At 42.3% G+C, this 25,367-nt stretch overlaps 1 protein-coding gene across 1 annotated transcript in view; it reads left to right on the forward strand.

The window, feature by feature from the left end:
• The first annotated feature begins 5,538 nt into the window (after positions 1 to 5,538).
• elovl8b (ELOVL fatty acid elongase 8b) overlaps positions 5,539 to 25,367 on the forward strand; it is a 60,397-nt gene continuing 40,568 nt past the window's right edge. The window contains exon 1 of the mRNA XM_072574429.1: positions 5,539 to 5,681. The gene's annotated coding sequence lies outside the window, so the exon portion shown is untranslated. The remainder of the gene's footprint in view (positions 5,682 to 25,367) is intronic.

The raw sequence follows: 25,367 nt of genomic DNA on the forward strand, positions 1-25,367 counted from the left end.
CAAATACAGAGTTTATAAGATTGTTTTCTTTGATTTTTTGGATTCTCTCTTTAATCTAAAGTTAAATTGAGCAGTTATGGGGATCATGTGACCTGCTTTGAATTCAGCCCAACCACAAGCCTAGCTGGATATGAACTGCCACTTAAGGTATTCATTATACCTCTGCTGTAACCTTTCAGTCTGCAGGGAAGACAAACACAAGGCTAAGAGCATTGGCAGTGTGAGCAGGAAGGCAGGAAGGTGGAGGGATACATCTTTTTTTGAAAGCCAGGCCTCTAGGAATTCCTGTGCATGTCTTTGTTTAGCCTGTCCTAGGATGGATGTATTGTCCCAGTCTAACTGGTGTCCCTTTTCGTCTGTGTGTGAGGATACTAGTGATAATTGGTCACATCTTTTGGTGGCTAGTTGGTGCTCATGTGTCCTGGTGGCTAGCTTCCTGCCCATTTGTTCAATGTAATGATTTCTGCAGTCCTTGCAGAGTATTTTGTATGTGACATTTGTCCTGCTGGTTGTTGGTACAGAGTCCATTAAATTCATCAGGAGCTGTTTCAGTGTGGTTGTAGATTTGTGGGCTACCATGATGCAGAGAGGCGGAGTTGTCTGGTCGTCGTCACTGAAGAATCTGAAGATGATGAGCAGCTGTGCTGAACTGTTAGTTTACAAATCTCACAGGGAACTGCTCAAACTGTGTGTTTCATTCCAAGATACAATAGAATTGGGGATCCAAAAAATAGTTAATTAGGTTTCTATCTGGATACAAAGCACATCTGATTTATTGTCAAAGAGGTGAGCTTTGCAAAGGAAAATACTCATAGAAAACTCATAGTACTACAGTACTAACTCATAGTAATTTCAGCTTCCTGGTGTTCAAACATATCCTTGCAAGGTACAGCCATAAACCAACAGAGACTGTAAGCAGAAAATGAAAGTAGTCAATCCTGCACTAAAACCAAAGAAAATCAGGTTGCAAGTTTGCTCGATGAGCGGGTAGATTTGTTCTCAGACATTTTGTCACCATGCTAGGTGACATCAGTGAGCCTCCGATGAAGCGCTGGTGTTCTGTCCCACTCGCTATTTATCTGTCTTGGTCTGTTATGGTAGTTGATATCACTTCCGGTTCTTTTTCTGAGAGGTTGGGTAAATGGGATCCAAATCAATATGTTTGTTAATGGAATTCCAGTTTGAATGCCAGGCCTCTAGGAATTCCCATGCGTGACTTTGTTTTGCCTTTTGCAGGATGGATTCATTGTCCCAGCCAAACCGGTGTCACTCTTCATCTGGATATTAGTGACTCCCCTTCCTAGATGTCATGGTAGAATGCAAAGCCAATGACAAACTAAAGACCATCATTTACAGGAAAGCCACACACACTGACCAGATACTCAACTACAGGAGCAATCATCCCGACACCCTCAAACGGAGCTGCATCAGGACATTATTTAAATGAGCCACAACACACTGCAGCACCCAGGAACTAAGAGAAGCTGAGGAAAAACACCTGTACAACGTATTCAAGAACAAGGGTACCTGATAAGCTCAATCTGCCGATTTGTACACAACAGAGCTAAACAAGACATTATATGCCCAGAAATCCTAGCCACTCTGCCATACATTAAAGACATCTTGGAGATGACGACCAGACTACTCTACCTCTAGGTATCATGGTAGCCCACAAACCTACAACCACAATGAAACAGCTCCTGATGAATTTAATGGACTCTGTACCAACAACCAGCAGGACAAATGTCATATACAAAATACCTGCAAAGATAGCAGAAAACATTACATTGGACAAATGGGCAGGAAGCTAGCCACCAGGACACATGAGCACCAACTAGCCATCAAAAGACGTGACCAACTATCACTAGTATCCTTACACACAGACGAAAAGGGACACCAGTTAGACTGGGACAATACATCCATCCTAGGACAGGCTAAACAAAGACATGCATGGGAATTCCTAGAGGCCTGGCATTCAAACCGGAGCTCCATTAACAAACATATTGATTTGAACCCCACTTACTAACCTCTCAGAAAAAGAACCGGAAGTGATATATCACCCACTACACCAGACCAAGACAGATAAATAGCAAGTGAGACAGAACACAGTGCTTCAATGGAGGCTCACTGATGATGTTAACCAGCATGGTGATGAAAAATCTGAGAACAAATCTATCAGCTCAGCAAGCAAACTTACAACCTGAGCTACAAATCTTCTCCAAAATCACCAACTAAAATGCTGACTTTATTGACCACTGTACAGAATGTGGGTGGGAGTTAATGTAGATTGAAAAGATCAAGATGCAAAAATTTAAATGAGTCTTTAAATCATGAGGATTCTCTGCAGCATCAGCAGCAACTGATAAAAACTTCCCACTTCCTGGACTACAATCAGTCTCATGAAGTTACCTTGATAACAGGTAACTATGGGGAGTTTGAGTGGACAAAGCTGGGAAACCCCAATAAGGAGTATGGGGAACAGGATAGGAGGGTGGAGGGAAAGTGAGGGTATCATCTTGATGAGTGCTTTTACGAGGGACACCCCCCCCAAAAAAAGTATCCCTCCACCTTCCTGCCTGACAGTAGCTCACACTGCCAATGCTCTTAGCCTTGTTTTTGTCTTCCCTGCAGACTGAAAGGTTGCAGCAGAGGTATAATGAATAACTTAAGTGGCAGTTCATGTCCAGTTAAGGGTTTCAATATTCCTCAGGGCAGGCAGATTGCCTGATACCATACCTGCTCCTTGTTATTTGGGAGACCGGTCAGGGTGGATGGGAAGGCAGCAGATCTCTACTTCCAAATAAGCTGGGCATTGTCCATGTATCAAACTCACTCTCATATGTATAGGAGAAGATTTGAAACAAGAATTGTAAGTTGGATAATTGGTTACTCTGACATGCTGGCGTCTTAAAGGCATAGAGATTTGGCTTCAATGTGCTATTGCTCATCATATAGCTACCTATGCTGTAACTTTGAAGATATACAAGAGGCCAGAACTGGAGAGTTCCATGTCTGGATAAGGTCACAGAGCTAAAGGAAAGTGAGAACATGGAACACCTTAACAATTTAGAACTTTAAAACCAAGCTGTCACTAGATGAGAAGCCAAAGGATGATGGGTAAAATGAATTTGAAGAGTTGGAACAAACACAAAGATTGGCAGGGAAACTTAGCAGATTTGGTAGCATCTGTGGAGAAACAAACACATTGGTTTCAAGTGTGATGCGACTTCTTCAGAACTCTTCTTTGTTCTGTGGGGCTGTGTAGACTTTGTAGTTTTGTCAGTGTAGACTCAAAGGGCCAAAGTGATATGATTGTATATGATTGTATTCTATATGATTGCAGGAGTCATATCACAAGGTTCCCCATGGGAGACTGGTTAGCAAGGTTAGATCTCACGGAATACAGGGAGAACTAGCCATTTGGATACAGAACTGGCTCAAAGGTAGAAGACAGAAGGTGGTGGTGGAGGGTTGTTTTTCAGCCTGGAGGCCTGTTACCAGTGGAGTGCCACAAGGATCGGTGCTGGGTCCTCTACTTTTTGTCATTTATATAAATGATTTAGATGCGAGCATAAGAGGTACAGTTAGTAAGTTTGCAGATGACATCAAAATTGGAGGTGTAGTGGACAGTGAAGAGGGTTACCTCAGATTACAACAGGATCTTGACCAGATGGGCCAATGGGCTGAGAAGTGGCAGATGAAGTTTAATTCAGATAAATGTGAGGTGCTGTATTTTGGGAAAGCAACTCTTAGCAGGACTTATACACGTAACGGTAAGGTTCTAGGGAGTGTTGCTGAACAAAGAGACCATGGAGTGCAGGTTCATAGCTTCTTGAAAGTAGAATCGCAAGTAGATAGGATAGTGAAGAAGGCGTTTGGTATGCTTTCTTTTATTGGTCAGAGTATTGAGTACAGGAGTTGGGAGGTCATGTTGCGGCCGTACAGGACATTGGTTAGGACACTGTTGAAATATTGCATGCAATTCTGGTCTCCTTCCTATTGGAAAGATTAGATTAGATTAGATTACTTGCAGTGTGGAAACAGGCCCTTCGGCCCAACAAGTCCACACCGACCCTCCGAAGAACAACCCACCCAGACCCATTCCCCTACATTCACCCCTTCACCTAACACTACAGGCAATTTAGTATGGCAATTCACCTAACCTGCACATTGTTGGACGGTGGGAGGAAACTGGAGCACCCGGAGGAAACCCACACAGACATGGGGAGAATGTGATATTGTGAACCTTGAAAGGGTTCAGAAAAGATTTACAAGGATGTTACCAGGGTTGGAGGATTTGAGCTATCGGGAGAGGCTGAACAGGCTGGGGCTGTTTTCCCTGGAGTGTCGGAGGCTGAGAGGTGACATTATAGAGGTTTACAAAATTATGAGGGATGTGGATAGGATAAGTAGACAAAGTCTTTTCCCTGGACTGAGGAGTCCAGAACTAGAGGGCATAGGTTTAGGGTGAGAGGGTGAGAGGGGAAAGGTATAAAAGAGATCTAAGGGGCAACATTTTCACACAGAGTACATGTATGGAATGAGCTGCCAGAGGAAGTGGTGGAGGCTGGTACAATTGCAACATTTAAAAGGCATTTGGATGGATATATGAATAGGAAGGGTTTGGAGGGATATGGGTCGGGTGCTGGCAGGTGGGATTAGATTGGGTTGGGATATCTGGTCGACATGGACGGGTTGGACCGAAGGGTCTATTTCCATGCTGTACATATCTGTGACTATGTGACTCTATATCGAATTAACTTTAATTCTTTCAGCTTTACCACTGCACAAGTACTGCTGAGCTTCTCCAGAACTTTGTGTTTGTTTCAGATTTTCATGCTTCGTCGCCAATACAATCGGTAACTTCAAGATGCACAAATTTAAAGGCATTGCGGTGATGAATTACAACTGATGACCGGGCCATACACACTTAATTTGTTTCTCTTCTGTAACGAGCCTGTCTAGATAAGGAGTGCGGATAGTACTCGAAACCGTAATTCTCGAGATTTGATGTTTTACTCTACATGCTTTATAAACTGGACGGACACCTTTTATTATTACGTGGCAATATTGCCTCAGAGTACCGGGGACTTGAGCTCAACTCTTGTCTGTGAGTGCAAACTCTACATTCTCCCAGTCTCTTACGTGGGTTTCCTCCAGGTGCTCCAGTTTCCTCCCCACAGCGTGAAGGTACGGAGGTTAGGTGAATCAGCCGTGCCAACAATTGTTCCAGGGCAGGGGATGGGCAAGTTAGGTGGTGGTTAGCCATGGTTTATCAAGAAAATCCATGCGGGGTTATGTTCTTCGGAGGGCAGGTGCAGACTCGATGGGCCGAAAGGCCTCTTTCCACGCACTTTCTTCAAAAATGGAAAAAAAATCTTCTTTAAAATAGTTTATAGGTAAAGCGAAACAACTTTCTTTTCCCCAGTCTTTGGGAGCCGGTCGGTATTACAGGAGCAGTGAGGGGCGGAAGATGGATAAAGCTGTCCCTGGCACTGACACAGAGAGAGTGAGAGATGAGGAGGTCTCAGACATGCGCAGCTGAGATGGGAAGTTGACGCACGATTTTGCTGTGAGAGGTTTTCGTTGCTTTCCGCTTGGGAGCCGGAGCTTTCTCCTTTGGCTTGTCTCACGGGGACATCAGCACGCGGGAGTTGAGTGTCGGAGCAGACAGCAGCCAGGTGAGTGTGGCTTGTTGCCCTCCTCTCCTGTACACCCCGAGTCTCTCCAAGTTGTTACTCCTTTTGTTCTTTTATCAAGGCGTGGCATTGCCCGTTATTGATTACATCACTTGTTGAACGATAACTGCAAAAGATGCACTCGCGGCACGTTGGGACCCTGACGCTTCACAAGTACTGATAGAAAAGTCTCCTCTCAATGCTCCTTTTTACGACCAAGCGTTTCATTTTGGGACCATGTTGATAGTTGGGAAACTTTTTTTTAAAAAGGAGAACATGTTCCTCAGATTGTATTAAAGTTCAGGGTTCTCGGAGTTGAACAAACTTTAATGAGGTTGTCGGGGCTAACCTTCAGTCCGAGTTAGTTATTTTTGGAACAATGTTATAAAGATGGTTGCAGGCCTACCCTGGTACAGGGTTTGGTTAGTTTCCTGTTGAGTGGAGCTGGAACGTTTCCCTCGCAGCCCAGCCCTACTCTGGTGAATTTTCACCAGCCTCCCTTCAGAGGGGCAAGTTAGAGCCAAAGAAAATACCAACCCTTCCACATCGCCTTCAAAAAGAAAAGCAACACATCTTGCTAAGGAAAACTTCTACGGATTAAAGTTAGAATACAGGCAGGCAAGGCAAGAGAGGATAGAAAAACACATGGCAACTAATGAGGAAGTCTACCCAGCTCTTCAGCATGGTTGTGAGCTGATGATTTCAGAGCAAGGAGCATTGATGCCTGGCATAGCTGTTTTCAAGCTGGATATAATAAGTGTTTCAGAACATGAATAGAAGATTAGAACTGAGCGATTCTGTGCCGCTCAGAGAAAAAAGAACAAACACCCCGCTTGCTGTCCTTTGCCTCTCTACCCCAAGTTCGTAAGTTTGGTTTGTCCAATACTTTTTGATTGGATAGCAATTTGTAGCTTGGGTGATATGGACAATCAATTCCTGAGGAATCACAATCGTGTCAGCCCACATTGGGCGAAACTAACACTACAGGTCTGCTGAGTCTGGACAAACTACCAATGTAAAAACAAAGTATTCTTGAAGTGCAGTCGCACTTTCAATACCAGTGAAAACAGGAGAACAACTGTGAGATAATGACTAAGTAAATTTATAAGGATGTTGCCAGGGTTGGAAGGTTTGAGCTACAGGGAGAGACTATTTTCCCTAGAGCATCAGAGGTTGAGGAGTGATCTTGTAGATGTTGATTAAATTATGAGGGGCATGGATAGGGTAAATAGGCACCCCTTTCCCTAGGGTGCGGAGTCCAAAATTACAGGGCATAGATTTAAGGTGAGAGGGGAAAAATTTAAAAGTGACTTAAGTGGTAACTTTTTTATGCAGAGGGTGGTGTGTGTATGGAATAAGCTGCCATAGGAAATGGTGGAGGCTGGTACAATTACAACATTTAAAAGGCATTTGGATGCATATATGAATAGAAAGGATTGAGAGGGATAAGGGTCAAATGCTGGCAAATGGGACTAGATTAATTTAGGATATCTGGTTGGGATGGACAAGTTGGACCTAAGGATCTGTTTCCGTGCTCTACATCTGACTCTAAATACTGAAAGAAATGCATATCAGGCTGAGAAAATGATTGGCTATGTTAGCCACTAATTGTCCCCATTAGTAGCTACTCATTCCTCCTGACAGTTTGTTGTTCAATCCTTTGTCCAACTGTTGTTCTCTTTCTTTGGACTCTATCTCCATTTATTGTTTATTCCTTACCCTCCCCTGCCACCGTATCTTCTGCATAAAAAAACAATTTTTTCCTAGCTGCCATCAGTTCTGAGGAAGGGTCACTGGACCCAAAATATTAACTCTGATTTCTCACCACAGATGCTGCCAGACCTACTGAACATTTCCAGCAATTTCTATTAATGATAGTGGAATTTGTTATATTCACCTAAAATGGGACCTTGTTTTAAAGTCTGTTCTGGAATGTGCCATTGCAAAGAAGGTTCGAGAGAGATGCAGTGGTTTTTATTGAGGTTTTCCCAGGCAGCTTCGTGAGCTTAGTGCTCCACTGGCTGTTCCCCGGGATGAACACTGAGACCAACATTAACTGCACCTGGAAGATCATCAACTTGGTGAAAAAGGCTCTTTGGTCTAATCAAAACCTGCTGATCTTCCAGTGTCGAGAGTGTAGTGCTGGAAAAGCACAGCAGGTCAGGCAGTATCCGAGGAGCAGGGAATTGACGTTTTGGGCATAAGCCCTTCCAGAGATCTTCCGGTGCACAGAGTTGTGCTCAGTTGTGTGCTGCAGATTGGCATATTCCACAGTCCAGGTCTACATGCTGAAGGACACATTAAAGCTTGGGGCAGTGGGGAAAGACGGCAGCCCAAGGTCTTTCAGCTAAAGTACAATGATGGACTGTTAAATTTCAAGATTCTCCCATTGCCTTAATGTGAATTTAAAAAGTTTTCTTGCATGATAAGAAAATGTCTTTGTTGCAATTGGATTGGAGCTCTAAAGAGGAAACTTAAATTCTACCGTATTTTCTACAAGATTCACAGGGAACTGTTTTGGAACTTTTATGCTTAAATATACTTTCTTCATAAATTATCTGTTTGCAACAAAAATGTCTGTTTTGAAATACAGTATCCCCTTGCAGCACTTCTGCGATAAGGCACTGAAGTGTCCGTTTAGATTAGATACTCAAACCTTGCTGTGTGACTTCTGACTCAAATGGGAATGTTACCAACTGGGGCATATCTGTGAGGAACTTTATTTTTAACTTGATCACAATGAGTAATATTGGTGTTGTCATGATAATAAAATTACATGGTCAGATCAAGAGTTAAAATTGAGTCTTGGCATATCTTTGCTATTGGTATTTTCTGGTTCTAATTACTAAATAGAATTATTTGGAATTATCAGCACTGAACAGATTGATAGGCCATAGAAACTCTGCCTAATTGGTTTGTGCTGGTTTTTGTGCTACAATTAGCATCCTCCTATCCATCCCTTTGTCGCTCCTCCTAATATTCTTTATTTTCATTCTCTCTTGCATACGTCAGTCCCCTCTGTATCAATGTGATAGAGGCTTCCACATTGTCACAACTCTTGGTCAAGACAGTCGTCCTAAATTTTTCATTTGATTTTGTTATTGGCTACCTTATGTTTATGATCCTCTTTTCTGGACTAATGCCCACTGTATTGTGCCACTCGACAATTTTATTAAGCTGTGATCAGGTTTCCTCAGTTTTCAAGAATAATATCTGCACCACAGCTCCTCTATTAACATTGCTGTAACTGACAGTAATATGCATATGGGTGAACAGCAGACATTTTGAAAACCAGTGCATAGAAAGTATAATCCTGTGGGTCTCCTGAGTCAGGAGGCATGGCCAAGTGGATTATTTGAAGAAGAAAACCTGGACAGTTAGGCCTGTATCCACTAGAATTTAGAAGAATAGGATGTGATCTTAATGAAACATGTAAGACCCTGAGAGAACTTGACAGGCTGGATGCTGAAAGGATGTTTCCCCTCTAGATGAAAACTAGAGGACACAATTTCCAAATAGGTCAGCTTGCATTTAAGAGGAGATTTTGATTCATTAATCTGTGGAATCCTCCCTCCCCACCACCACCAATAATATTGGATGCTGGGCATTGAATGTCTTCATGGCAGATTTGGGTAAATCCTTGATTAACAAGGAAGGCAGAGTGGGTAGACAGGAAAGTAGAGGCCATAGGTCAGTCATGATCTTATCAAAGGTGTGGAGGAAGCTTGAGGGGATGAGTGGCCTACCCCTATTTTTGTCTAAGCTAGACTGAATCACTAAAATACAACCGACTCCTCTTGGCAAGGAGGTAGGTATAGGTCATTAGAGAACTGAGGAGTAAATCTAGCAGAGCTGGACACAAAACTAAGTGATGGGCCAAAAGTGCAAGTGGTCCAAGTTTGGAGTTGTTGGGCAGTGGTTGTCTGATACATTGTAAGATTAAGAAATGAATTGACAGGAAGGGTGAGGCTATACTTGTAATTGGAGATAAAGCCAGAGGAAAGGGAATATCAAAATGATAACTAAGTATAGGTAATAACAGTAGCTTATGTAGCTATGGTGCTGTGGAACAATGATTCGACAAAGGAATAGGGTGAAAGAGAGCTACCTCAGTGGAGAGGTGGGCAGATGTGATGAGAAGACGGTCTATATTTGATGTTCATGTGTATGGCAGGTTATTGGCGAACTACAGAATGTCTTAAGTGCTTCATTGCTGCCTGTCATCCATTATGTGCTGATTGTGAGGATAGAAAGGTGGTATTGTTGGTTGAAACATGACAAGGAGACGTGGGTGTGGCAATCGACAGGAACAAAATGGAAACAACAGACATAAATACTGAGCAAATTATCTACGGGGAAGATTGGCTATTACAGTAATCCTATTCATTTCTTTATCTCATTTAGTTTACTGAAAGTCTACTAATGTAAAGGTATGAATAAGAGAAAATTGGCTAAGTACTTCCAGAGAGTTGATATCTTGTTGGAATTATGTGTATAGGGCTTCATCTATTATATTAAGTCGGTTCTGCTATAACATGTGTTTCTTCAATGTGAATTGGATTTAACATGATTGAAGAATCGAGATGGTTATCTGTAAAGTGTGAACTTTTCTTACCTGTATTGGCTATAATGCGATTTCGGCCCCATTTCATTAAATGGTGCTGTTATTGCGCGGTTTTCTTAAACGTGAGATTGTCCCATTCTCATGCAATCGCATTATATCAAACTGACTGACTGGATATATTTTAATAGATTACTCTGAGTATTGTCAATACTATGCTATTGTCATGTAGCCTGTCAACTTAAAGCTAGTAAAAAAATCTTGATGGCTGTTCTATACATAAAATATCATTCGGTGTACATCACGTGTCTTTCTGATCAAGTTTGAAAATGCAGGTCAAATTGAAAATCTTTCCATTTACAAGTCAAGGGTGGTGAATTGGGAGAGGTCTTATCTCAAAGGTTGGATTGATACTGGATAATTTGGATGTGTTAGGATAGCTGTTTTATTGATAAATAATTTGTAACTATGTGCAGGAGGACTGAATTGCTAACAATATTTAAGGACTCTCCTGGGATCCTTGCACTGCAGGGTATCAATGTAATTGCTCAGATGGTGTTAATAGGATTTTGATGTCTTTTGAATTGGTTCTGAGAATTAGTATCGAGGTAGATGAATGCCAAAATATATTTGACAGTGATACATGTAGCTGCAACCACCTTAAACAGTTTCAGTAGATAATCTTATTATTTACACCCTCCCATAATCTTCATTTGGTGTATTTTTATCAACCCTGAAACAGATTTATTAAGAATAATCTGTTCAGTTCTTTATTGAACAACATCATGGTTTTTAGTATTGCTACCTCTCATTTATCACCTATTTTGAGTTTTAAAAAAAAATGTTCTTCCATCATGTCCTCTGTATTTTATCTTACATTTGTTCCTTTTGTACTGAAACTCTGCATGTGACAGATGGGCTTACTTCTGATATAATTTATGTAAACCTTTCTTAGCTCTAACTAATTCGATCATGTCCTTCCTCAGTCTTTCCGAGAGAGAGAACTACATGATAGTCAATGGTTAATTCCTGTTGTGTCCTTCTCTTCGGTTATATGGTCAACTATGAAGCCCTTGTCTGAAGTTTTGATAATTGAATAACACAAGAACAAGATGGCATCGGAGTAGGGCTCCTGAGTTGGAACTTATCAGCTCCGACCAGTTTTTTTCCATTTTCTTTTCTTCTTTTTCTCTCTTCTTGTGTTTTTTCTCTTTATACGTTCTCTCCCCTCTTGTCCTGAGCTTGGATAGCATCAGTGACAGTAATGGTCTAGCATGGAGGATTGTGGGCCTAGCATGGACCTAGAGTGAGCCCCTACTTAGTTTTCTGGGGCAAGCACAGGACCTGGCATTGGAATTGGTGGCTGCTACATCAGAGTTTCATAGAATCCCTACAGTGTGGAAACAGGACCTTTGGCCCAACAAGTCCGCACTGACCCTCTGAAGAGTAACCCACCCAGACCCATTCCCCTACCCTACTATCCCATGTTTACCCCTGAATAATGCACCTAACTACACATCTTTGAACTCTATTGGCAATTTAACATGGCAGATTTACCTAACCTGCACATCTTTGGATTGAGGGAGGAAAGTGGAGCACCCGGAGAAAACCCACGCAGACATGGGGAGAATGTGCAAACTCCACACCGTCACCCAAGGCTGGAATCAAACCCTGTTGATGTTGGTGAGGTAGGCCCAGTGGTGAAAGATGGTGCCGGAGGTTTGGTGACTTCATTGTTCATTGGATACGGTGCTGGCGGCAGCAAAATGGTGGCATCACAGCAACATCAAGGTCGGCCCAGCTGTGAGAGACACGACTGCGATGTTGGTTGGTCTCGTACAGGCAGTGGTGGAGGAATATTGGCCTAGCAGTGAAAGATGGCACCTCAGGATCGCCAACTTACAATGTTAATTAGGTCTTGCAGATGGCCGCGAGAAGGGGGGGATGGCAGCACAGGTGTTGTTCATAGTCATTAAACTGGGTCAGGACTGATGGCTCTTTTTAACCTCTTTTTTTTTCTTTTCCCTTTATTCTTAAATTATTTAAAAAGACACTGAATCATGGCAACAAATGAAAGGACTGTCTGTTTTATTGTATTCTTACTGTAAAGTCCACATGATGATAAAATCCACATGATGATAAAATCATTCATTTATCCATTTTGATCCGTATCAAAATTGCCCTCTTCCTTATTGCTACTGCTTGCCTCCAGCTCTGCCTGCAATCCTCCTTTTGAGTTCCTAACGTTTCCGTGATTGTACTGCATTTATTTTTCCATGTTTTGAAGAACCTTGAGTGATTTTTCTGCTATAAAAATAAATTAGATTAGATTCCCTACAGTATGGAAACAGACCCTTCAGCCCAACATGTCCACACTGATCCTCCAAAGAGTAACCCACTCAGACCCCTTCCCCTACCCTATATTTACCCCTGAATAATGCACCTAACACAATGGGCAATTTAGCATGGCCAGTTCACCTGACCAGCACATCTTTTGGATTGTCGGGGCATCTGGAGAAAACCTACGCAGACATGGGGAGAATGTACGAACTCCACACAGACAGTCATCCAATGTGGGAATTGAACCCGTGTCGCTGCTGCTATGAGGCAGCAGTGCTAATCACTGAGCCACTGTGCCGCCCCAATTAGTTTCTGTGGTTACATAACACTTTCTTAAATCAGGATGAATCACAATTCTGAGACGTGTTTTGAATACATGGCATGGTGGCTCAGTAGTTAGCACTGCTCCCTCACAGCGCCAGGGACCCAGGTTCGATTCCAGCCTCAGGTGACTCTGTGAAGTTTACACATTATCCCCATGTCTGCTTGGATTTCCTCCAGGTGCTCCAGTTTCCTCCCACAGTCCAAAGATGTGCAGGTACGTGAATTGGCCATGCTCGGTGGCCCATTGTGTCTCGAGATGTAGAGGTTGGGTGCATTGGTCATGGGAGGTGTAGGGTTATCGGGTAAGGGGACGGGTGGGGTGTTCTTCGGAGAGTCGGTGTGGACTTGGTGGGCCGGATGGCCTGTTTCCACACTACGAATTCTATGGTCTGTCGTAATACCTTAAAATCTTATTTTATTGAGTTGTATCTGGTAAATAGACAATTTTGAATTGGAATGGTAAATTGACTTGTGAAAACTGCAACAATCATCCCCTTATGAACTCACATTGGAAATGCAAATGAGGATGATTCTGTCAGTTGGCAAAGTGATGTTGGTTTATAGATGATTTTATTAATCAACAATTCAGAGATGTTATTGCATATTTCTAGACTTGGTGGGACTTGAGCCTGGGTCTCTTGGTTGAGAGGAAGCTACACTACCATGGTGCCACTAATGCCTAATGTGATGGCCTAAATGCTATATATTCAAATTTATTTTACCGATAGTTGGGGGGGGGGGTGGGGAAACAAAACTCAACTTGTCTTTCCGTCACTGCTATTTGATTTAACAAATCTGATGTTGGCCATCTCATTCAGAAGCAAGGTAAATTTGGTTGTGTGGCACTCTTAGTTCAGTATTTGGGGGATTAAAATATTTGTGCTGTGCTGTCAGACTTGAGGTTTTCGCAAAGCTTTTTTGGTCATCAGACCTGATTTGGCCCTCCGATCCAGGGTTAAACTAAGACCAATAAACATACAAATTAGGAGCAGCACAATGCCATTCAGCCCCTTGAGCTTGATTCACCATTCATTAAAATCATGGCTGTTCTCAAAACTGCATTCTCATTCAGCCCTGATATTAACCCTTAACAAGAATCTAACCATCCCTGCATTAAAAGTATTCATGGTCTCTATTTCCACTGCCTTTTTTCAGGAAGTAAGTTCCAAAGATTCTCAGTCATCTGAGATAGAATTTTTTACCTCATCTCTTTTATAGTTGGATGGCCCTGATTTTAAGGCAGTGCCCCCTCGTTCTGGGTTTACCCATGAGGAATCGTCCTCCCCACATCTGCCTTGTCAAGACCCCTCAGGACGTTACATTTTCAATCAATTCACCCCTTAATCCTTTAAGCATCAGCAGATACAAGCTGTACCTGGAGCCTTTCTTCTTAAATGACAACTCCCCCCCCCCCCCCCCCCCCCCGCCATTCCAATATTAGTTTTCCTGTCTGAGTGGCCTCTAACACATCTGCATCCTTACTTAAGGAAGTTGTTCAATATTGTGCACAGTACGCCAGATCTGGTCACACCAATGCCTTGTATCACTGAACACAAATTCCCTACTTATGTATTTGATTCTGCTTGTGATAAATAATAACATTTAGTTTTGTTAATTACTTGCTGTACCTGCATACTAACCTTTTGCGCCTCATGCATGAAGAAGCCCAGATCCCCCTACAAATCTGAGCTCTTCAATCTCTTACCATTTTGGTAATGTTTTTATTCTTCTGTCAAAATGGTCAATTCATGTATTCTCACATTAATACACCACTTACCGCATCAGCTGGACACACAATCTATCTATATAGCTTCGTAGCTTCCTTATTTTCTCTTTATAATGTGCTTTCCTAACCTTTTTTTGTGTTGTCAGCAAATTTAGCAACTATCTTCTGTCCCTTCATTTAAGTAACTTAAATTGTAAAGAGTTGAGGCCTGTAGTTTATTTAAGTTAAATCACTTGTGCAACATTGAATGTTATTGTTTTAAAGACATTTGCGGGAGCTGTGAAAAAGCTATATGCCGCAAACAGTTTAGTGCAGCTGAGTGTGTGGATGGAGGCATCCCATAAACAGTATTCGCTTTGTACAGCTGAGCAAGATTAGAACGTGGAAAAACATAGGCAGTAACAGCTCGACAAAGCCAGCGGTCTGTGAAAAGCTGAAATTGTGCCTATGAGTAAATGTTAGAGTGCACTTTCCAGAATCTAGAGGAGTGCCATCTCAATTGATAGTCTGTGATGGAATGGATTTTGAGAGACAGCTCTTGAACTTGGTTTTCAACAGTGAAGAATTTGACTCCTTTGAAAAGTTTTTGAGATTTTGTTGATGCACAGTGTTGCTAATGTCTGGAGCCTGAGAAATCCATGGAATCCCTTTGCCGCTTTGCTATTTAATATGCTCCATTGGCTATTTGACACTGTTATTCATGTTTATCACTGATTAATTGTAATTGGATGTTAATCTTTGTTATATATTGTAAGTTGTACGTCCTACTTTGTAAAGTTTATTGATTTCTTTAAATCATGAAATCTTGTGGATTTATTCTCTCAGTAAGTACCTAGGATCTCACATTTTGTCTGCTTCAAAAAAAAAGTTACTGCCCCTAGCCAGATTGTAAAATAAATTTGGTGGACTGATCCAGGGTCATGACAATTTTAAGAGCACCCCTATGTCCAAAGCCAGCAGCTTGGTTTTATTTCTAGACTAAGGTAAAAACCATGACTGCAGATGCTGAAAACCAAATACTGGATTAGTGGTGCTGGAAGAGCACAGCAGTTCAGGCAGCATCCAACGAGCAGCGAAATCGACGTTTCGGGCAAAAGCCCCTCATCAGGAATAATTTTTATTCCTGATGAGGGGCTTTTGCCCGAAACGTCGATTTCGCTGCTCGTTGGATGCTGCCTGAACTGCTGTGCTCTTCCAGCACCACTAATCCAGTATTTATTTCTAGACTGTCAGTGAGCTTTTGTGCCATGCTGGCTTCATTGTAATGAAACCCTTGGCCCTTAATTACGGTGTGGTTTGTAACTATGTCCTAAAAATTTATTTTTAATGCAATGAATATTTATTTCTGGCTTATAATGTTGCATTTGAAACTAATGACTGTAACAAGTTATTGTGACCTGCTTGCAATCCATGAAAGGGAACACCTGATTCAACCTATTATGCCAAAAGCATTAGTGCACATAACAGGACAGAGAATTATAGCTTTCACGTATTTTATTTCCTGATAGTGGCATGTGCTGTTTTAACATTTTTATTTTGTTGAAGGAATTAAAATAGACTACAAGTATTCAAATTACGTCCCTTGCGCGTGCTCTCTCGCGCTCTCGCGCTCTCTCTCTCTCTCTCTCTCTCTCTCTCTCTCTCTCTCTCTCTCTCTCTCTCTCTCTCTCTCTCTCTCTCTCTCTCTCTCTCTCTCTCTCTCTCTCTCTCTCTCTCTCTCTCTCTCTCTCTCTCTCTCTCTCCTTACATCTAGTTCATACCAACACATTTAACAGGTGAGGGGTACCACGTGCAATATTTTTATGAATAACTATCAGTACTTGTGTGTCATTTTGTTTGGTATGTATCCTGTAATGTTGGTACAGAAGAGCCACCTTTTCTCTGGCTTGTAGGCAATGCATAATGTTTGTTTGTATAGCACCTTGTTGGAAGTTGTGGGGTTGGGCCAGCTGGTTTGGACCTTTTTTCAACTGATTTAAGGATGCTTCCCTCCTGAATTAATGCTTTATATTGAGCTGTGTTTTGCTTGTTTAGTTTGTGGATGGGAGCTTTTATTCAGTTTATCATAAACTCTGCTCCTGAAAATAGGAATCTGATTTTTGAGCAACAAAGATTTATCTGAAAAAATAGCTCGAATAAACAACTCAGAAAATGTACTAATTTTAGTTATGATTCCAAGTAAAATTAGGCTATGATTGTAGCAATATTGAGTTTTAAAATTTGATTGTCATACCTCAGACCATTGCACGAAAATGCTTTTTAAAAAAGTGAATGAATTCTGACCTGACATGGCTGCTGTGATTCCTGGCTACAAATTGAGAGAGGTCCAGGGAACCCATTTAAGATAAACCAAACCAGCTGCGTTGAGGTCACACTTTTGGCGAAAGCCTGAAACCAGCCAACTGTGTCAGCACTATGAAATTCACAATCTCTTGTTTTTATAGAATCTCTACAGTGTGGGAACAAGCCCTGTCGGCCCAACAAGTCCAAACTGACCCTCTGAAGAGTAACCCAACCAGACCTATTCCCCTACCCTATTATCCTACATTTACTACTGACCAATGCAGCTAACCTATACATCCCTGAACACTATGGACAGTTTGGCATGGCCAATTCCCCTACCTGCATATTTTCACATATTGGGAAGTGAAAGATTATCTGTGGAGTATTCCATTTGCAACGACAATAGAGCGAACTCGGGAATATATACAAATGGGCCTATATCAACACTGCTTTGAGCACCAGAACAAAGACATTTTTTTTAAAAAAAGGTCTGATGGCATCGAGAAGCTCGAAGTCTGTCTTTGCCTGTCTGGGCACAGACTCTGATTGCAAAACATTTTAAAAAAAAGTCATCTGGACAACAATCATATGAAGAACTAGATGTCTGCAAACTATATTGCTGCAGATGGAGTCAAAAAAAGGCCTTGGATTTAAAATCTAAAACTTTCAAGACCCCAGGGTCTTGACTGTGCAACCTATTCTTGACATACTAGCCACTTTTTTCTCTTTTGAACTTATTATCTGTGTTTATGTGTGTGTTGATTGCTGAGTTTTTATTATTTTTCAGGTGAGTAGATAATATTCCTCGCACTCCAATATTGTAAATTTGGCTTCTTCATTATACTTTATACTTTAGTTGAAGTAAGATAGATATGTGCTTAAAAAAATTTGTTACAACCAACCAAGAGAGAGAGTTAATGAAAGGGAATTGATTTCCCCATTCTTCACCTTGTCATAATAAAATACTTGATAAGTATCTAGCACTGAGACCATTTATTGCATAGCATTCATTGATTTTTGTTGCTATTGTAGGATATAATTTAACAGTACTTGTGTTACGTTCCTTTCCTGAGGTTTTGCATACGAGATACAATTTACATACACCAACTTCTGCAAACAGTTAAAGTTTAATAAAGCTTGTACAAGCTGGGTAACCCCTCTGATACTCTTTGCGAGCGCACAAATTCGAGTCAGAAGAGAGACGCCAAACAAAGAAAATATATCCCTTTTATACAAGACTATTGGCAATGCTACAGATGCTCTGGCCACTCCCCCATAGTCACATGCCACTCAAGACAACCCTTAGTTACTTCTTCGAAGAGAAAGTGAGGACTGCAGATGCTGGAGATCAGAGCTGAAAATGTGTTGCTGGAAAAGCGCAGCAGGTCAGGCAGCATCCAAGGAACAGGAGAATCGACGTTTCGGGCATCGATTCTCCTGTTCCTTGGATGCTGCCTCTGCGCTTTTCCAGCAACACATTTTCAACCCCTAGTTACTCTCAGTCACATGTTACCCCAGAGAATGGCAGGATGAGATCATCCTTGGAGATAATGCTAATGCCCTAATCCTGGGCAATCATTATGCAGATGATTTTCTGCCTCAGTGATTCCCCAAGACTATGCAGGTGTGACATACCTCTGGCCAGAAAACATTTTTGGATGGATGAGATTGAATTATTGTTTAACTTGACAATCGCAAGGGAGTAGTAGCAAATGATTGTCCAGATGAATTGTAAGTTACAATGGATAGTCATCACATTTGACATGCTTTTTAAAAGACAATGTCGTCCCCACCCACCTCCAGAATGTTCCGTTTTGCAGTCTAACTCTTTAATATTACATTATTGTCCGGAAAGATTTTCCCAGTTAATCTTTTTAACCGTACACTTGTATAGAGGAGTTGATGTGCAAACATAGTATTGTGCGGCTGGTTGGTTTAACTGGTGTGTGCTGCAAATAAAATGTATGTAGTCTGCCTTGACCTAAAAAGTAGTGAGCATGACTATATGGTGGGGAAATGTGACATTTTATCCTAACTGAAATTTAGAAGAATAATTTGTTTGAGATTTAACATTAGTTACTTGAGTGATAGGAATGTCACTGTAACGATTTAAAAAAAAATTTAGTAGATTAATGCTTTTCATGTAGTTCGTACGTTCTTCTTTATTCCCATTCATGTTATTTGCATTTCTTATATTGTCATAGCTGGAAAAAATGGTCAGATGGCCTCTCTACAGACTTCTCCCTAGTCTAGCCTTTTTGGAATGTGTGCTTATGGCAGAGTGAGACTTTAGTTTGCTCCTAATAAATAAAAGTTATCTCTGCTTAGCAACCAACCAGATGACTGAATCGTTTAGGATGTTTTCATGAAGACTCATGCACATTAACTTTCTTCTTTTGACATCTTGTGGTTAGGAGAAACAAAATCTCTGGTTCCCTGCACCTTTTCCAATTAAACAGAAAATGCAAGTTTCAGATGAGAGCTGGGCATGCACCTATAGTTGTGAAGTTTCTAATTGCATTTCAGGGGAAGATGGATAAGCACAAAGGAGAAAATAAATATGCAGTGGTAGGGAAAATGGTGTGAGGAAGCTCATGTGGATTGCACAGCATCACCAAGGAACAGTTGACGTGCTTGACCTGTTTGTATGCTGTGTGTTCTATGCTGTTATCCAAAATAGTAGTGAGCATTTAAGTAAATTGCTTTATGATGTTTCACTCTGTCTTATAGTAAAAGGTGTGACTTTCCACTTGGTGAAAATCATTTATGCTGGTGAATAAATGATAACTGGTAGGTTACTTGGACATAAAATAGGGGAGGCAATGGCTTAGTGGTATTATCACTGGACTGTCACCCCGGGAGACCCAGGAATGTTCAAGGGACCCAGGTTTGACTCCTACCATGGCAAAAAGTGGAATTTGAAACCAATTTGAAAAAAAAATTCTGGAATTAAGTGTCAAATGATGACCATGAACTGTATTGGTTGCCAGAAAACTCATCTGATTCACTAATGTCCTTTCCTGAAGGAAACTGCCTTCCTTACCTGGTCTGACTGCATGTGAATCCAGAGCCACAGCAATGTGATTGACTCTTAACTATCAGGGATGCTGGCCTGGCCAGTGATGCCATCAAACTGTGAAGAAACAAAAAAAGCACACTGCTGAGCATGTAAGTTTGTCAAAGCTAGCTTTTCAGGATTGAAAATAGACAGCTCATTTCTGTTGGTTATGTGATAAGTCCTTGCTGCAACAAGTGAAGAGGATACTCAAAACAAATACCTCACTGCACTTTGTGTATTTGTTATAACACTGAGTTAAATCGCTCTTCCTTGAGGTTTTAGATAGATAGTCCATAACCACAAAGCTGCAAAAATAAAACTTTTATTAAAAGCTTCCATCTTGCTGGGAAAGCTTCAGGCCAGTCTGAATGCATAATAGTAAACTGAAAACTCAGTTTAAATTTTGATTGCTGTGACAAATTTCACTGCAGCAAACCACACCATTGTAAATGAAACAACCCGCCATATTCTTAAAAGTCACTCTGCCCTATCTCCCAATGTTAACAGTTCTCAAAAATGAATCCAGGATCTGGATCTGGATCTGTACTTGAATAATTTTTTTTCCTTGAAACAAGATAATGAAAAAAGAAATCTTTGAACAATAAAGATGCCGTTCCGGTTAACTTTGCTAAAGCCTGCAACTGTCCATTCCCTGAGGGTGCCTCCCACACTGAGATTTCATAATGTACAAAAGCATCTCCCACTTGTGACACTTGCATATTTTACTCTGACCCATCTTGATCGCTCCATTTAGTGAGCAATGAAGAAAACTCATTTTCTTAAACCGGCTCCAAAAATGTTGTTGATGTGATAAATAAAGGTGACATTACCTCCTTTTTTGTAGATGAAACAAAAATGTGTCTGGATGTAACTATTTGCTTTTATTTCAAGGAATATTGAAGTATGGCATTAATTCATAACCACACATAATAAATTTTAGTAATTTAATGTAAAAAGTGTGACTTTCCACTTGGTGGAAAACATTTATGCTTGTGAATTGTGTAGGGGAGTGAGTGTGACAGTGGAGAAGTGTGTGGGGGTATGAGTGAGAGAGACGGTGGCGGAGTGTGCCGGGGCGGACAGTGGCGGAGTGAATTTTCCAAAAATCAGCCAAATGTCTATTTTGGTGAATTTTGGAGGGTTTCTCCCTTTTGAGCACTTGCAAGTTATCTCAGTCTGTTGTCTACTGCCCAGTTTATTAACTGTGTACAAAACATGTATAGAGCCCTGCTTTCATTATCATGCTTTCAGCAGTGGCAGACATACTCACTCCTGTTGGGACCTTTTTAGGATTCTCAGTGCATGTGCCATCAGTTTAAGGGGTTTTGTGCTTCAGGTCAGACACTGCTCTTCATATTGCACGTGGCTGAGGGGGAACAAGAAAAAAAGTTTCTGAATTCAGCTGGGTGGCATGGTAACATCTCGATGTAGATAGAATCTCACACTCAAAATGTATTGCCATTTTACGTTATAATTTGCCTGACTTCTTACAGCTGCAGTTACAAAGGCTTGAGCTATGCAGGTTATCTGCCCTTAGTGTCCGCCATCTTAAAATGCTACCCAAGGAGGCGGTGCTCTTTTTTTTCCCCTCAGCCCATCCTATTGTGCTAGAATTACATGACACACTCAGCGGAGCAAGGTCTCCACAGAACCATCTGAGCATCAGAATCTCTTCTTCATGAGACCTATCATCTGCTGCATCATGGCTTTCGTGGAAGAATGGGCTGACTGTATCTATCCTGGCTTCAGTCAGTGGGTTTGTGTAACTGAGTTATCTGCTCTGAATCAGGGAATAGTCCTTGTCTCCCATTTGCCATCCTCATAAGGCATCTGGCCCTTGAAACAAAGGAGTTGGAAGTTTTTAGTGAAATAGACGTTATGTGAGCTCCCAGGGTACCTGATGCCCTCCAACGCATCTCGTCCACATCGTGCACCTCCGCCCTCAGACCCCACCCCTCCAACCGTAACAAGGACAGAACACCCCTGGTGCTCACCTTCCACCCTACCAACCTTCGCATAAACCAAATCATCCGCCACCTCCAAAAATACCCCACCACCAGGGATATATTTCCCTCCCCACCCCTTTCCGCCTTCTGCAAAGACTATTCCCTCCGTGACTACCTGGTCAGGTCCACGACCCCCTACAACCCACCCTCCCATCCTGGCACCTTTCCCTGCCACCGCAGGAACTGTAAAATCTGCGCCCTCACCTCTATCCAAGGCCCTAAAGGCCATCAAAGTTTTACCTGCATATCCACTAATATCATTTATTGTATCTGTTGCTCCCGATACAGTCTCCTCTACATTGGGGAGACTGGGCACTTTGTAGCAGAGTGCTTTAGGGAACATCTCCGGGACACTCGAACCAATCAACCACACCGCCCCGTGGCCCAACATTTCAACTCCCCCTCCCACTCTGCCGAGGACATGGAGGTCCTGGGCCTCCTTCGCTGCCGCTCCCTTACCACCAGACGCCTGGAGGAAGAATGCCTCATCTTCCACCTCGGAACACTTCAACCCCAGGGCATCAATGTGGACTTCAACAGCTTCCTCATTTCCCCTTCCCCCACCTCACCCTAGTTCCAAACTTCCAGCTCAGCACTGTCCCCATGACTTGTCCGGACTTGTCCTACCCGCCTATCTCCTTTTCCACTTATCCACTCCACCCTCCTCCCTGACCTATCACCTTCATCCCCTCCCCCACTCACCTATTGTACTCTATGCTACTTTCTCCCCACCCTCACCCTCCTCTAGCTTATCTCTCCACGCTTCAGGCTCACTGCCTTTATTCCTGATGAAGGGCTTTTGCCCGAAACGTTGATTTTGCTGCTCCTTGGATGCTGCCTGAACTGCTGTGCTCTTCCAGCACCACTAATCCAGTACCTGATGCAGACTTAGAGTCATTGAGTCACACAGCATGGAAGCAGACTCTTCCGTCCAACCAGTCCATGCTGAACATAATCCCGCACTAAACTAGTCCCACCTGCCTGTTCCTGGTCCATATCCCTTCAAACCTCTCCTATTTATGTACCTATCCAAATGTCTTTTAAATGTTGTAATTGTACGCTCATCTACCACTTCCTCAGGAAGCCCATTCCACACGCGAGCCGCCCTTTGTGTAAAGATTTTGCTTCTTGTGATTTATCTTCTCTTGATGTAAACATTTGCACCCTGGTCTTGAAATTCCCCATTTTAGGGAAAAGTCAACTACCATTAATCTTATCTGTATCCTTCATGAGTTTATAAACCTCTATAAGGTCGTCTCAATCTCCTATGTTCCAGTGAAAAGAGTCCCAGCCTTTCCTTATAACTCAAATCTTCCATGCTCAGCACTAACCCGGTAAATCTCTTCTGATCCTTCTCCACCTTAATTATATCCTTCCAATAACTAGGTGGCCAGAGCTGGATACAATGTGGTAGCAGTAATCACAGGTTAATAGTACATTGATAGAATGAGACTCCTTTTCTGGTGATGAAATCAGCTGGGTTTATGATATGGCTCTGGAATGGAATATGTACAATCTGTAGTGCCCTGAACCTGGTCTGCAGCATTGGCTTGGTCACCGGCGAAATGAAGTCATGGGGAGGTGAAGGCCTGAAGGGATTGTCGGTTGGGTTGTTAATCCAGCGACCCAGGTTCGAATCCTGCCACGGCAGATGGTGGGATTTGAATTCAATAAAAATCTGGAATTAAGTGTCTAATGATAATGAATCCATTGCCGATTGCCAGAAACATCCATTTGGTTCACACGTGTTCTTTAGGGAAAGAAACTGCAGTCCTTACCTGGTCTGGCCTGCGCTGACTCTTAAACTGCCCTCTGGGCGATTAGGGCTGTGCAATAAATGCTCACCTGGACAATGACACCCACATTCAGTCAATGAATTAAAAAAAGTGAAGTGTTGTGATCTAGCACAAATTGCATCGGTGACACCTTTGATAAATTTGAGAGTTGAATTTAGGGTCCCTAGTGGATCCTTGGATTCAGACAGCTGCATAAAAGTTTAGCATAGCTGTCACCTTGATGGCTACCATTTCAGGTTACAGATCCCCCTCCAGCAGTTGACATAGCTCTGTGACAGTGTTCCACGACATCCACAGTCTGAGGTGACATTGTCCCTCAGTTATCTGGAGGAAATGGCATCAAGGACCATAGACTCTTGGCCTCTGCATCCTGAGGGGGCTTTCAGTTACAACTTTTTCATATGGAGGCTGTTTGGCAGCTGCTGGAGCTTGCTCTGATACTGGGTTTACTGGTGTATCGGTTTCTCCTCCATTTCTTTGCTCATAAGACCATAAGACCATAAGACATAGGAGTGGAAGTAAGGCCATTTGGCCCATCGAGTCCACTCCGCCATTCAATCATGGCTGATGCGCATTTCAGCTCCACTTGCCAGCGTTCTCCCCGTAGCCCTTAATTCCTCTAGACAACAAGAACCTATCAATCTCGGCCTTGAAGACATTTAGCGTCCCGGCTTCCACTGCACTCCGTGGCAATGAATTCCACAGGCCCACCACTCTCTGGCTGAAGAAATGTCTCCGCATTTCCGTTCTGAAATGACCCCCTCTAATTCTAAGGCTGTGTCCACGGGTCCTAGTCTCCTCGCCTAACAGAAACAATTTTCTAGCATCCACCTTTTCAAAGCCATGTATTATTTTGTACGTCTCTATTAGATCTCCCCTTAATCTTCTAAACTCCAACGAATACAACCCCAGTATCCTCAGCCGTTCCTCATATGCTAGACCTGTCATTCCAGGGATCATCCGTGTGAATCTCCGCTGGACACGTTCCAGTGCCAGTATGTCCTTCCTGAGGTGTGGGGACCAAAACTGGACACAGTACTCCAAATGGGGCCTAACCAGAGCTTTATAAAGTCTTAGTAGTACATCTCTGCTTTTATATTCCAACCCTCTTGAGATAAGAGACAACATTGCATTCGCTTTCTTAATCACAGACTCAACCTGCATGTTTACCTTTAGAGAATCCTCGACTAGCACTCCCAGATCCCTTTGTGCTTTGGCTTTATTAAGTTTCTCACCATTTAGAAAGTAGTCCATTCCTATATTCTTTTTGCCAAAGTGCAAGACCTCGCGTTAAATTCCATCAGCCATTTCCTGGACCACTCTCCCAACCTGTCTAGATCCTTCTGTAGCCTCCCCACTTCCTCAGTACTACCTGCCTGTCTACCTAACTTTGTATCATCGGCAAACTTCGCTAGAATGCCCCCGGTTCCCTCATCCAAATCATTAATATATAATGCGAACAGCTGTGGCCCCAGCACCGAACCCTGCGGGACACCGCTCGTCACCGGCTGCCATTCTGAAAAAGAACCTTTTATCCCAACTCTCTGCCTTCTGTTAGATAGCCAATCCTCAATCCATCCCAGCAGCTCACCTCG

Source organism: Chiloscyllium punctatum, chromosome 7 (assembly GCF_047496795.1).
Source record: "Chiloscyllium punctatum isolate Juve2018m chromosome 7, sChiPun1.3, whole genome shotgun sequence".
NCBI lineage: Eukaryota > Metazoa > Chordata > Chondrichthyes > Orectolobiformes > Hemiscylliidae > Chiloscyllium > Chiloscyllium punctatum.